The following is a 13,613-nucleotide window of genomic DNA, read 5'->3' as shown; positions in this document are numbered from 1 at the left end:
AGTGTAAGGGCAAATGGCAAGACACATGGTTTACAGTTTATGAAGCTGTGACACAGTCTACTCCAATGTGTTGGCGTGAACCTGCCTTATATATTTCTCTTCTTTTTGGGGTAGGAGGAATGCTGCAAAAAAAATTCTTGAATGACTCATGCTTGTTTTCATATATCTTGTAAGTAAGAGTTTTCAAGTTAATTTACAGATGGTTTTACAAAGAATGGAAGTCAAGTGATTGAGGACCTGACTCTGGCAAAATAAAAACTCCTGTGCAATAAAGTCCATTTTCCCCACTCCAGACAAAACTATTGAAAGACAATTCTGGCATTTTAGGTAGCTACTTTATATAAGTTTTTTAGTAAATGGAAATCCTAACACTAAGACTGTAATTTCCATAAATAACGTGTGTGGATCTATCAGCTTCTTGCTGCTGCTTCTCCCTCTCTCACTTTGAGATACTCTCACCACTTACTAGACTTCATTAGCTGATGAAGTCTAAGCAGAAAACTAATCCAGAAAAAGAAAGATGGTTTCCTGCACGATTAGTGAGATGAAATGATTCATCATCCAAGGAAGGAGGAGGAACCTCACAAATGAGAACAGAAGAAGAGATGGAAAAAAGAGAAGGAAAGGTAAAGTTTCCTCTGTCTTGACAACAATGAGATACTGCAGTGCTAGAGATAAGACTATTCATGTCTTATCAACAAATAACTTACAGTTAACTTCAAAAAAATTTTGTAATGCTGAATTATGTATCAATGCAATATTATGCTACAATAGGACACTGAAGCTAGTTTTCTCAAATAATAGAGTACTAGTGAAATCTAATACCACAAGTAGCAGAAGAGGAAGATAGTAATCATAACTAGTCTTGCTAGGTATTCCTTATTATATGAGGGGTTTTTTAAAAGCAAAGATTATAGTTATTTCTATAGAGACCCATGTGCATTAAAATTCATGCCTATGGTTTTGAAGAAAAGAAGGTGGCTTAATCAGTGTCATTGTTTTGATCTGCAGAATAAGAATATAAAAATGGAAGGTAGTAAGTACTTTATATGTAAATATGTATAAAAACAGAACATGAAATGTAAACAAAGAGTGCACAGTTGTGCTTAGTGAGGTCTCAGGCTGGTGTTTCTACCTATGAGAAGGAAGAAAGAAGGTAAAGGTGATTAAGCAAAGGAAATAACAGAGCAAAGGGAAAGCTGCTCTAAAAGAAAACTTTGAAGAAAACAAAAGGGAAATGGGGACAGCAGAGCAGAACCCAGAAACCAAAAGACACAGGAAAAGGAAAGGTATATAAGGGGAAAAAAATGAAATAACTAAGACAAGGATAATGAGAATTTGTAGAAGCTAGACTCTGAAATGCACTGACACATTCATTTTCCCAGCTCAAGCATGGAAGGCAAGTTTTTGAAATCATCTGATTTCTAGGATCCTGCCTGCTGCCATGCGGTGTAGCTTCTGCTTGCAAGCCTGAACAGGGTTTGGAGGATGGAGCACCAATCTGCTATTCCTGCACAAAAGCACTAATGATAGGAAAAGGTTGCCATTACAGCAAGTACCTTTCTTCCCTGTTCAGCAGAGTTTATGCCAGAAGGAAGAAGGATTTGAAAAATTTTTTCAGTATCCTTCCTGTTATCCTGGGTAGAAATGTACAAACATTACATCCCTTTCTTGCCTAGTTGATTTCGTTACCTCTTGCCATTATCTGTTTGTAACTCATGGGAATCTTTAATACTTTTTCTTGCTGTTTATTTTTTGTCATTTGAAGCTCAACAATCTTCAAAGTATAATCAAGTTCATTTCATAGGTACATATGTTTTACCAAAAGTTATGATCACTGGTAGAACAAAATGCCACGCTTAAGAAAAAATTGAAAAGGTTTGATCTTGCATAGTTAGACAACTGTATACTCTGATAGCAAGCTCTGTTGAGTTGTGAGAAGCTAGAAATACTTTTGTTTCATTGTGAGAAGCTAGAAATACTTTTGTTTCATTGGGCTCTAGCACCAACCCTTGGACTGCTTAACTGATCTAGAGGGCTAAAGGACAACATAACCATGTCCATTACAGAAGAATATAAAGGTATAAAAGCATGGGAAACAAGTTGCACTTGGCACATGGCACCATCCTGGGAAGGGAGATACTTGGCTTCTTATTTTTTATATGAGGGGGAAAGAAAAATATGTTGGTAACTATCTACAAAGAGAAAAATCTTCTATTCCGTATAAAGTAAAAAGCAGTGGTAGTGTGTACTGGTACTTTAATTAATACAGGAGTGAAATGACTGTCTAAATAGAACATGAGTTATTGGAAATAGCATCTGAGCTATGGAAGATAGATAGGATGGTAATGATTTCATTTTCAGAGATTTTTGTGGAGTAGAGAGGTAAAAGAAAGGCACTCTGCTAATAAATAGAAATAATTGTACCCCCCACTAAATACCAATTCTGTATCTATTTAACTAAAAATTGGGCTCATTCAACAGTCCTGGATAAAACAAAAACACAAAATATTGTCCATATTTCAGAACAAAATTGACAAAGTTTGAAAGATGCTCAGCATCAAAATATGCTTTTCATTGTTATTATTTCTAAAAACAGCTATGAAACAAATGTTTCTCACACTGTTTATCGTTATTTTTAAAACTCGCATGGTATCTATTACAGCTCTGTGAACTATTTGTATGTATCTCTGAATCAACGCAAAGTGACACTCAAATTTAACATTCTGTTCTTTCACAAGCCCAAACACACGCTGATAATATTTACTTACCAGGGAAGCTGGCAGATCCCCTCCCACAAAAAGCCCTCCCTTGCTCCATCTCAATGGCCTTTCCATGGCCCTTTAGCTCCCTGAAGCCCTCTAAAACTGGCAAAGAGGAATACTGAGATTTATCCAAAGGCAAGGATCATGAAGAGGGTTAGGATTTATTCAACCTGTAACAAGTGTACAACAAGTAGTTTACAGCCCAACAACACCCTGCTTCTAAATCCGCTATCAAAACAAGTTTACCAGTTCTGCAGGGCACAGGAGCATATAGTGAAATATGACTCAATCATTGGTGGGGGAGGGACAGACACAGACACGGGGGGACGGGGATGGGGGGACACAAGGGAGGCTAGATTTTACATTAACTTTTCACTTCTTGCTAAGAGTTTTGTATTAAGTTCTCTGCTAAGTACAATCATATGACTGACTGTATGGTGGCCTCATTTGGGCCTTTCTTAAGCAAAAAGATTATGAAGAATCTTATTCATGAGAACTGGAAAAAGAAATACTAGTTTTACATTATTTGCTAGTGAATAATTTATTTCATGTTTTATAGGGCAGCAAATAAACTTATGCAAATGGCTTAAGGTACCCACAAGGAGACTCTTTAAATGTTTTGTGTTCTTATAAAGGATGTACCTGCGTTGAATTCCGTATGGGACTAAACCTCAGACAAGTAAAATTATTTCAGAAGGAAACAGAATCCTTAAAGCTGTGATTCTCAGATTTTTGTAGTTAAAACAACCTTTGTAAATTCTCCATTTTTTACTGGACAACAATCTATTTTCTTGAACATTTCACTGTTGTGTTCCTTAATTTTACTATTCATGTATGTTTTCATAGATCAACTACTCCTGCTTTGCAGGTCATTGTATTGCTTTAAAGTCTAACTCTGTGCAATTGTTTCAGGTCTCTTCATCCATTGTCCATTTCATTTATTGTATTATTTTCTGCTTACTAATTACTGAAATATTCAGGCTAGTTTATAAACAAAAGTTCTTAGAGAAATATGACACATATTACTCGGTACTGGTCAGAAATTTAAAATGGAAGGTAAAATTCAGGTTCTGCTATCTGCTTTTTAATAATGGATGACCTGAGTGTAATTCTTTGGTTATTTCATATATGACTAAAGGAGTTAATACAACAAGATATGACCAGGGAATCAGAAAGAATTCTTTGTATTTCATTGCCACGATGGCATTTTATTACTTTAAGAGCTTCTGAGTACTAAGTCCCATTTAACAGTGCATATTGCTTACCTTGATTAAAAATTGCTTAGGCAAGAAGGTACAGACTATATTAGTCAATGCTCATTGCCCAGTGTTTTCCCTACAAATAAGCCTAGACTCTTTCTTTGGAAAGACATATTTCTGCCTTTTAACTATATTCTAGGGTTGATGTTGATCAACAGAGGGCAAGTGTTCTGTTGAAGCAGTAAGGAGGATCACGGTTTTTTGTTTCTGGAAGCTCCTTATGATAACTTGGTAGAGGTTACTGTGGTGGCACACTGTTTTAAAAAGCAGTTGTCATTCAGATGAGGAAGTGCGATTGTGCTCTTTCCCTCTGCAAAATTTTCAGAGGCCCTGTTTCTGGTTTATGTTAACCTTAATCAAGTAAAAAGTAAAGGTGAGTTGATCCTATTATTTATTTCAGCTTTTTAAAAAGATTGCCAAAGACAGAGTTGCATAATGCCATTTTGCAATTGGTAAATGTAAGCACAGAGAAGATACATTTTAAATATTTGCACTTAGGCAGGCTAATATATTAGCACTGTTAGAAGATAGTGATCTCTAACGTTCTCATCACTACAGTCATAAATTAATAGACTGCTCTTAGTTAACTCAGTGTCCATTGGAAAATCAAGACACACATTTCAGATTAATCCATGGGTAACGGGTATTAAGTTCTGTAAGAGCAAGTGTAATATGAAACTATATAATTTTCAGATGCTAGTACTATGGAAATTCCAATTCCCTCTTGCTTCTGTTCATCGATTAGTTAACATTTTGCCATATCATTCTTTGAGACAATGGCTGCAATGAGAAAATTGTATGAGATAGTGGGTCCTTTCTATGTCATCATTATGGCAAAATACAGCAAAGGAATTGATAGTACCATCTGAGATTTCCCATCTTCCCCCATCATTGCATACTGCCATGCTATTTTAATTACAGATTATGACCTATCTGCTATATTTCACATCCAAACAAAATGAAACACTGAAAGTTATGAAATTAAGATTTAAGATTTCCGTTGCAGGTTTGATCTAGTCTCTAGACATATGCATTAGAATATATTTTTAGAATATTTAAAGTCACTGTTCTCTCCCTAGGACACATACCTTATTTAGCAAATAGGTAGTTATTCGATTTTTTTTTCCTCAGTGCTACAGTTACTATTATTCCTAACTGCCCCCTCAGTTCTTTTATTCTTTGCCACTGGTCAGTCCTGTCTCAATCTCTGCTCTCACCAGTTGCTTATTCCATCACCCTCCTTCTACATTAACCATTCTGACAGTGACCAGCATTTCCTATCCACTGTGGTCTGTAAAGTAGATATCCCAAGCTGCATTTTTCAGCTCCTTGCTGCAGTCTGCCTTTCCAGTTGCTCCCCAAAGTCTGAGCGTTGTTCCTTCTCCACCTGAGTCAGGATTTTGCCTCAGCATACTGCACTAAAGAACAAATTTCTGAATTAGTTGAGGCTCATTATCATGTTAAAGAGTCCTGTTAAGCGGTGAAGTATTTTAATGCAGCACTGCACTGAACCAACATTATTGCATGGCTCTTTGGCCAGAGCTGCAGAATCATGGCTGTACAAACCGTGTGCAATTCCTGAGGGATTCAGGGAGCATAAGTGAATGGTAAGTAATGGTCAGATCATACCATCCTAAGGTAAAACATGCTTACTGTAGCTGGGATGTTTAGAGAAGGTATGGCTGAGTCCTAAGAAGCCTCTAGTAAGCGTATGTGAACTGATCCTTTTAAAAGCTTATGTTTTAGACATGTTTGGTAGTTTTAGCTTCCATTTTTTTTTAACAGGAGCAGCAAAAAGATATCTAATACCAGAACTGGGCCATTGCAACATTTCAAGCTTTTTCTAAGTTATATGTTAACTAAGACATTATGTAACATTAAAGTATTTATTCAGTTTTGATTTCGGAGCCAGATTCTTCAGTGCTGATTCAGTCTTGGTCTATGTTTAAGAGCTCATATAGCTGTGTTCATTAGGGTTTGTAAAATACCAGATACTCTAATCAATTGCAAATATACTTCAAGAAGATAGCTGAACCAACCTTAGCAGCTGCTAGTTGGTTATCGGTAGAATCAGTTCCATTTCTTTCACTCCCCTATCCTGGTTGTGCAGTGCTGCTTCCTACCTTGTACTGACTGCGATATTAATCTTCTGTGATCCTTTAGCAGGCCAGCTAAACTTATTCAGCCAAGAAAAGCATTCCCCTTTTTGGGCTGGACTTGGTATAATGAAATGTTAGATTGATTCAGTCAGAAAATTAAACTTCATCTACAGTTATGTGGGCAAATCTGTGTATATGCAGGTATAGTCAGACTATGATCAAACAAAATGCCATTATTGATTATAGGCCACCTAGAAACTGACAGAAAGTATATTTTGATGGAATTGCTTATTTCATTTGCAGAACTGGTTTCATCAATCTCTTAAAATCATAAATCATTACAGCTCTGGAAGCAGCAGCTCTCTTTAAGCAGATGAGGACTCAGAAACTCCCCTAGAAGCTTTGCAGTGTAAGGAACTGCAGGATTCCTTCTTTCCTGCTTTGAGCTGCAAGACGGAAAGAGGGAAAAGAGCTCCCTTATTGGAGCTTCTGTGATTTATAAAGTGGACTTCATAAACCTTTACCTCAAACAGAGCAAAGGAAAATGGCTTTGTAATTTATTTGCTATTGCTAAGGGATCTTGTTCAAACTCTGGAAAAGACAAAAACACTGAAAGATGAGAAGTTGTCACCCAATCTTGCAAAGGGGGAAGGATTTTTATTCAGTGTTTTTTCAAGCTAATATTTGGTTTCATTAACACCAGTTGAACTGAAAATCCAGACAAACATCTAGGATCTGAGATCTTCTTTTGAAAGAAAAGTTAAGTTTTTGCTGAAGCTGTCACCTCAGCAGTTTGTATTGGTGTGCTATCTGAAGTACAAAGGTTACAATTCCATTTCTAATGTAAAAATAACAAAATAAAACCCCATGCATATGAAAAAGCCAGTCTTCTGAAAAACAACCTTTTACACTTCCTGAATTTTCAAAATCTGCGTACTCTGTTGCATAATACCTTTAACTCCTAGATAAGAATAAGAGAGGACAGATGTTTATTTCCCAAAGAATATCTCAGTACCTTGTCATCATGATACACCTGTTAGGGTCAGCAGTATACTGTTCTCTCTGTGCCACACAGAACTTTTTTATTGCCTAATAAAACTAGATTGGGCAAGAGAAATTCTTGCAATGCAATGTCTATTACATAGGTAATCGTAATAGATAACATCTACTGATATGAAGTATTTGTATGGGCAATGCTCTAATCATATAGCCATATTCAGTATTTAAAAGCCAATGGACACAAATAACATGATAAGAGGTTTAACGTATCCAGTATTAAGTAACTGAATTTGCATTCAAGGTCTATCAAGCTTACCTTTGAACCAAGTTAAAAAAGAGCAAGTGACAAAAAGAAAGACTAGAAAATCACTCACTCAGGAGCAAATAATTCTGACTTTGTAAGAAATCCAGTGTAGGTCCTCCTGGCCTTCTCCTTTGGAAGGATTACAGAGGACAGTGGCAGGCGTTTGTAAGGATTGACAGTAAGATTTTGACAGATACATCTGTTAGAAATGGCAATGATAACAAGGAAAAAAAAAAACACACATATTCGATTGTAATCCTCGAGTTTTCAGGAAGGAGAAGTGTTTGCCATGGAGACGCGGCAGCAGCTGCCCTGCTTGGCCATGTGTCACAGAGATGACTGGCAGTTCAGTTAGTCGCAGCATGAGGGAGCAATGTGGCAAATGGAGAACGAATCAGTGATGTTTGGAGTTAATTCCCTTTATCTCTTCTGTGGATATCCTCAACTCCAAACATAAAAGGAAGTGGAGTAGGAAAAAAGTTTAACTTGCGTTGAAGGGTTAAGAGACAGAGAACTGGAATCATTCAGGAGTTTTTAAAATAATCTAAAAGTCTGTGGGCAAAGCCAGCCTACAGGTTCCCTACCAAACCACGTGGTTGTTTCAGTTGTTACAGGAGAAAGTCAGGGCCCCAAATGCACCTGTAGGACCTACTGGCCCTGACCAGCCTCACCCCGGGCACCCACACACTGCCGGTGAACCCCGGGTCTCCATTTCACCTCAGCCCCAAGCCCTCAGCTATCTTGCTGGCGTGCTGGACTCCAGACTAGTCTGGCCCTGCTGTCTGGATGGGCCTCAAACCTACACAGTAGCTAGCTTGTCTCCTGGATGGGTTCCTCAGATGTCCATTGTCCACTGTCTCTAGCCCTGGCTGCTGAATGGATTTCAGATTCAAGCTAAAACATTGTCTCTAGTCCTGTCTCTGGTCTCATCTCCTTTTGCTCCTACCTGGAGTCGGTGGATGGACTTGGTTCATCACTTGCCTGGGATTGTCAATGGATCCTGCTACCAGCACCTGGCTCACCCTGCTATGACCAGACCCTGTGGGACCATACCCTGCCAGGGACAACCCTGCCTGCACTGGAGCCAGCCTTTACTCCTGGAGCACCTGGTCTGAGGGACCAGCAGGCCCTTGCTGCTCCCTGACAGAGGAAGCAGAGAAGCCACACTAACACCTAGTACTTTAAAAACCTTCAGACACCTGCATTCTTCAGTGTCGTGGTTTAACTCCAGCCAGCAACTAAGCACCACGCAGCCGCTCGCTCACTCCCCCCCAGTGGGATGGAGGAGAGAATCAGAAGGGTAAAAGGGAGGAAACTCGTGGGTTGAGATAAGCACAGTTTAATAATCGAAGTAAAATGAAATAGAGCAGTTAAATAGGCAAAGCAAAAACCGTGCACGCAAACAAAACAGAACAAGGAATTCATTCACTCCTTCCCAGCGGCAGGCAGGTGCTCAGCCATCCCCAGGAAAGCAGGGCTCCATCACGCGTAATGGTTACTTGGGAAGACAAACGCCATCATATCCAATGTCCCCCCTTCCTTCTTCTTCCCCCAGCTTATATAGTGAGCATGACGTCATATGGTATGGAATAGCCCCTTGGCCAGTCTGGGTCAGCACCCCCCCGGCTGTGCCCCCTCCCAGCTTCTTGTGCACCCGGCAGAGCAGGGGAAGCTGAAAAGTCCTTGACCAGTGTGAGGCCACTTAGCACCTGTTCAGAGACAGCTTAGCACTAATTAGCAAGAACCAAAGCATCACTGTATCATCGACATTGTTCTCATCCTAAACCCAAAACACAGCCCCATACCGGCTACCAAGACGAAAATTAACTCTGTCCCAGCTGAAACCAGGACATTCAGCCATTTGCCCACACAAGAAATGGGGTTGTAAGGACTTTGCTCCAAGGTTAATGTTCAAGGATACTTAGATATTCCTATCTTCCACATGTCTCTTCTTCTGAAGTCTTAGGGATCTTTTTAACTTCTTTTCCTTCTTCTTTCCCTCCTTTCTTCACAGCCCTGTACTTCCTTATCAGACCTCTATCTGTCATTCTTTCTCATCAAAAAGATCATACTAGTAATTTATTTGATATGAAAAAGAAACCTGTATTTGAATATTTAAACATCGATAGGAAAGGTAGTAGAGTATATATCCACCTGCACCTGTATATCCAAGAAATCTATACAGAGTCTAAATAGTTTTGCTTGCTACATTCATTTTGAAGAGGAGAAATGCATATGATTCCACACGATTCGTTGTACCAATATCTAATTACTATTACTTTGAGATATGAAATATACTTTGAGATTAATGATATAGAGTTGTAGAATATTCTAGGTGTGCTCTATTCACTTAGCAAATATGGAACATAGCAGATTTGTTAAGGATTATATTTCCAACATCACAACTAAAATGAAAACTGCACCCTGAAGATGCTGAAGATATGGATGTGTACATGAGTCACAACACTTCCTTGGGAGGAAGCACAGTTCAATTTCACAGTAGTTCCACTTTATCAACTAACTGAAAACAAACAAGATTTGAAATTATGTGATATGTCAGCTCTAATCAAGGTGCAGAGATACTACTGATTTCAGGGATACTTCTGATTTCAGAACAAATAAGAGACTGTATCACTCAGGGACTGTCAGTTAAATAAGGGACTGTCAGTTAAAGAAGATATGCTTAAAAGCTTTAATATATATTAAGGCCTACATTGAGATGTTTACATAGCAAACATCTCACTGAGGAAGCTTGACTATGGCTCCTGAAGAAGCAACATGATACTGTGTTATCTGGTGTGATAATGTTACCTAGTCTTTTGTGGACGATGGCAGCCCTAAACCCAAACCATTATGATCCATGAAAAATCCACCACGTCAGCTGTGTTATATTATGTACTGATGTATATTTTATTTTATGATCCAGCTGTGGTCAATGAAAAAATAGTAGTGGGTAAAGAATGCAAAAATGGCTCCTGGCCCTTTGGCAATAGTGGCTGCATTAAGCTCCTGAGGGCTACTATGGATTCAGGAATATGTAGTTGACTGGCTATCTGCCCTCAACATGACATTGCCTATCCTATTGCATATTCTGACGCTTGAGTATCAAAAGAACATGTCATGAAACTATTCTATTGAGTTTAGGGACATGAAAACTGTTTCCTGGGTACATATTGCATGCAATTAATGGAGCTCTTAAATTTTACTGGTGTAAAGGGATCAAAAAACCAGACAGGTGGCAATTCAGTCCTCAGTCTGTAAATACTGGCATATGCAGATGCATGAGTAAGAAGTCATTTTCTCCCCACTAGTAGCAATTGGTAATTACTTGTGAAAGAAGTATGATATATTGCTACTTCACTTAAATAGTAAGTTTAGGAATAAAATTAAGTAATTCCTGGCTTGATATCTTAGATAAACACCTATATTGTTCTTTATGTAATGACAGTCATAGTGTTTTCAAATCTTATTTTAAGCAAAGAATCACGTTACAGATTAAAAGTTTCATGAAGACAGAAAAATGTGATAAAGATGTCTCAAATTAAAAGGTTTACAGTACAAACCCAAAAGCAGGAACAACTGCATATTTTATCTTTTATTCTCTAAGGACTAAAATATTTTGTTCAATAACAAGCCTATGTATAAAATATGCATAAAATATGTTTGCAATCTGTTTTAATTTACATATTAGAGGATTGGTGGTGGGAAATGATATATATATTAAAAAAAAACCCTCCAAACCATTATTGGTAGAAATTCAGATGATCTTCAGTATTGAATTAGATACAGCTAAACCGAAAGAGACACTCTGCACCTCTTGTGCCCTTGCATTTTAAGATTATTTCATGATAAGAAAGGTAAAGTGTTAATGAGGGCATCCTCTACCTGGATTAGCACGTAAAATAAACCTGACCATTAAGAGACCATTTGGTAGGCATTCCTCACCTGATCTGCTGGAGACTTTTGAAAACACTAATGATGGTTAGTAATTTTCTCAGAAAAGGCAGCGGAGGTGGTAATTTAAACTGCTAAAACCTTTCTTTCTGTTGAGGAATTTCTACAGAACAAAATCTTGCATCAGGACAGAAGTCAGCATCTGTTGGAGTCAGTCTGTACTGACAGCCGCATGGTTTGTTTTACTTGTTACAATGTCCTTAACATTATCAGTGCTTTTCATGACATCAAGGAGTAGTAGATTGAGCAAGAAAGGATTATAAAGTGACTGTTCTTGAATAGTAAGCTGTTGTATTTATTCCACTAACAGTTTACATGGGTTGACTTGGCAGCTGAACAAATTCGGGAAAAAAGCACATTGAGAACTCGGAAATGCAGAAATCCCAGGATGCTAACTGACTGTAGAAATACTGCAGAGTGGTATAAGTACATCTTTTTGTCCTAGTCTTGTATTCCTCCTTAGGTAGCTGTAACGGGCCAGTGTCAGAAATAGGCTATTGTTATAGATAACTAGTCTGACCCAGTCTTTATGTTCTGTGATATAGTGGTGCAGAAGCATATCAGCTGGAATAGACTTTCAGCGTTGGGTGACAGGAGGGAACTGAAGTGAATCTTAAAAGAATACAACAGAATTTTCTTATTGTGATAGTTCATGATTTAAAAGGAGCAAAGAATGGTAGCTCCAACGCCACCCACAAACCTTGTAGTATTAGAACTGCAATAGAGTTTTTAACTAAATCATGACTGCAGTCAAGGCAGATTGCAGGATTTTTGTCCTTCCTGTGGCATTCAAATAAAGCTAAAAAATATCAGTGTTAAGAAGCGTACGTACACCGTGTCACTTCAATTTAAATGATATAGCACATTCCTCTTAAGAGTTTTGTGCTTTATCTAACAAAACTGACATCCCCAGCAGCTGCATAGCAACTCGTGTGATGTCAGCTCATTAGGCCAAGACATAAGCATCTCCGAGCTTTGCGCAAATAGCTTTAATAGCAAGACACTGGTTTGCAATCCTGTCCTCTCTTCCAGGAAACCTCCTTCCTTCTGCTGATGTACATGCAGAAAACAGCTGGTTTTGTTGGCTATGTACTTTGAAGTGACAGATTTATTTGAAGCTACAAGATTAGCTAGGTTTTGTTGATTTGACATCAAAGCGTTACTCACATTTGACATCAAAGCTTCATTTTCTATTACGTCTCTTGTTCAAGATTCCTGTTTTGCCTGTTAAGGCCATAACACAGTTTTTGGGAGGCAGCTAGAGAGCTGGCTAACTGATCAAGCACATAAGCCAGGCTTCTTTCCCTGCCACAGTGACTGCACATAGCCCATGCTAAGATGACGCTTGCGCTGAGTTTCTGAAGGAGAAAGGTTTAGCCATAGAGTGGATTAACAAACCACCCGACATGTGGTGCTTTCCAGATGCAGTGGGCATGCCTCGACACTACTGCCTTGTTCACTGGCACATCTCTCCAGTCTTCCTCCTCCCAAGCATAATTTTCAAATTGAACTAAAACGAGGTTTAGTTCTGGAAGAGCCAGAAATCTGGAGAGAAAATAAACAGTTTGGGATGTTCGGGATGCTTCTGTCTTCCCTCCAGACCTCACTTCCTATAGCACTACAGGCAACAATAAAACTCTGGCCCCACATTGAAGAAACGGTTCTATCAAAGTTACCATTTCCGGTGAGCTGACTGTAATGGCTTATTTTGTATGAAATATCATACCAATACTACCTGCCAGAGAAAAGGGATACATTTTTAAGGAACACTATTATTTGGACAAATTCTGCAAGAATATTTGGACACAATCTGCAAAGTGTTTTGAAAAGCTTTGGAAGTGCTTTAAAACTAAATTGGTTTAGGTACAAATTCATAACAGGAATTAATTTGTTACTATCATGGTTTTAATGTATTTTTCTAATATCTCTATTCGCTCTTGTTACATTATCTCAAGTCAAAAGTCATAGAAAAGTTTTGATTTCCTTCATGTTACTATCATATTTATAAAGAAGCAAATTATAAAGGAGAAAAGCAAAATATAATCACCTTTGAATAGCAATCTGTTAAAGTCAGTACTGGATTTATATCATAAACCCTTGCAACAAACACCTTTGCTGTTTGAATTGAACTTACTGTGTGATTTGGGGCTTTCTTGTTCTGAAATCAGGGACTTCAGTCATTGCTCCAGACACACACCAATCTAAGTTATGGGAGCCTATTCCAGCATAACAG

This window comes from Platalea leucorodia, assembly GCF_965183815.1.
Source record: "Platalea leucorodia genome assembly, chromosome: Z".
NCBI classification, from domain to species: domain Eukaryota; kingdom Metazoa; phylum Chordata; class Aves; order Pelecaniformes; family Threskiornithidae; genus Platalea; species Platalea leucorodia.
The sequence above is the reverse complement of the archived record's forward strand: the minus strand, read 5'-3'. Positions refer to the sequence as shown.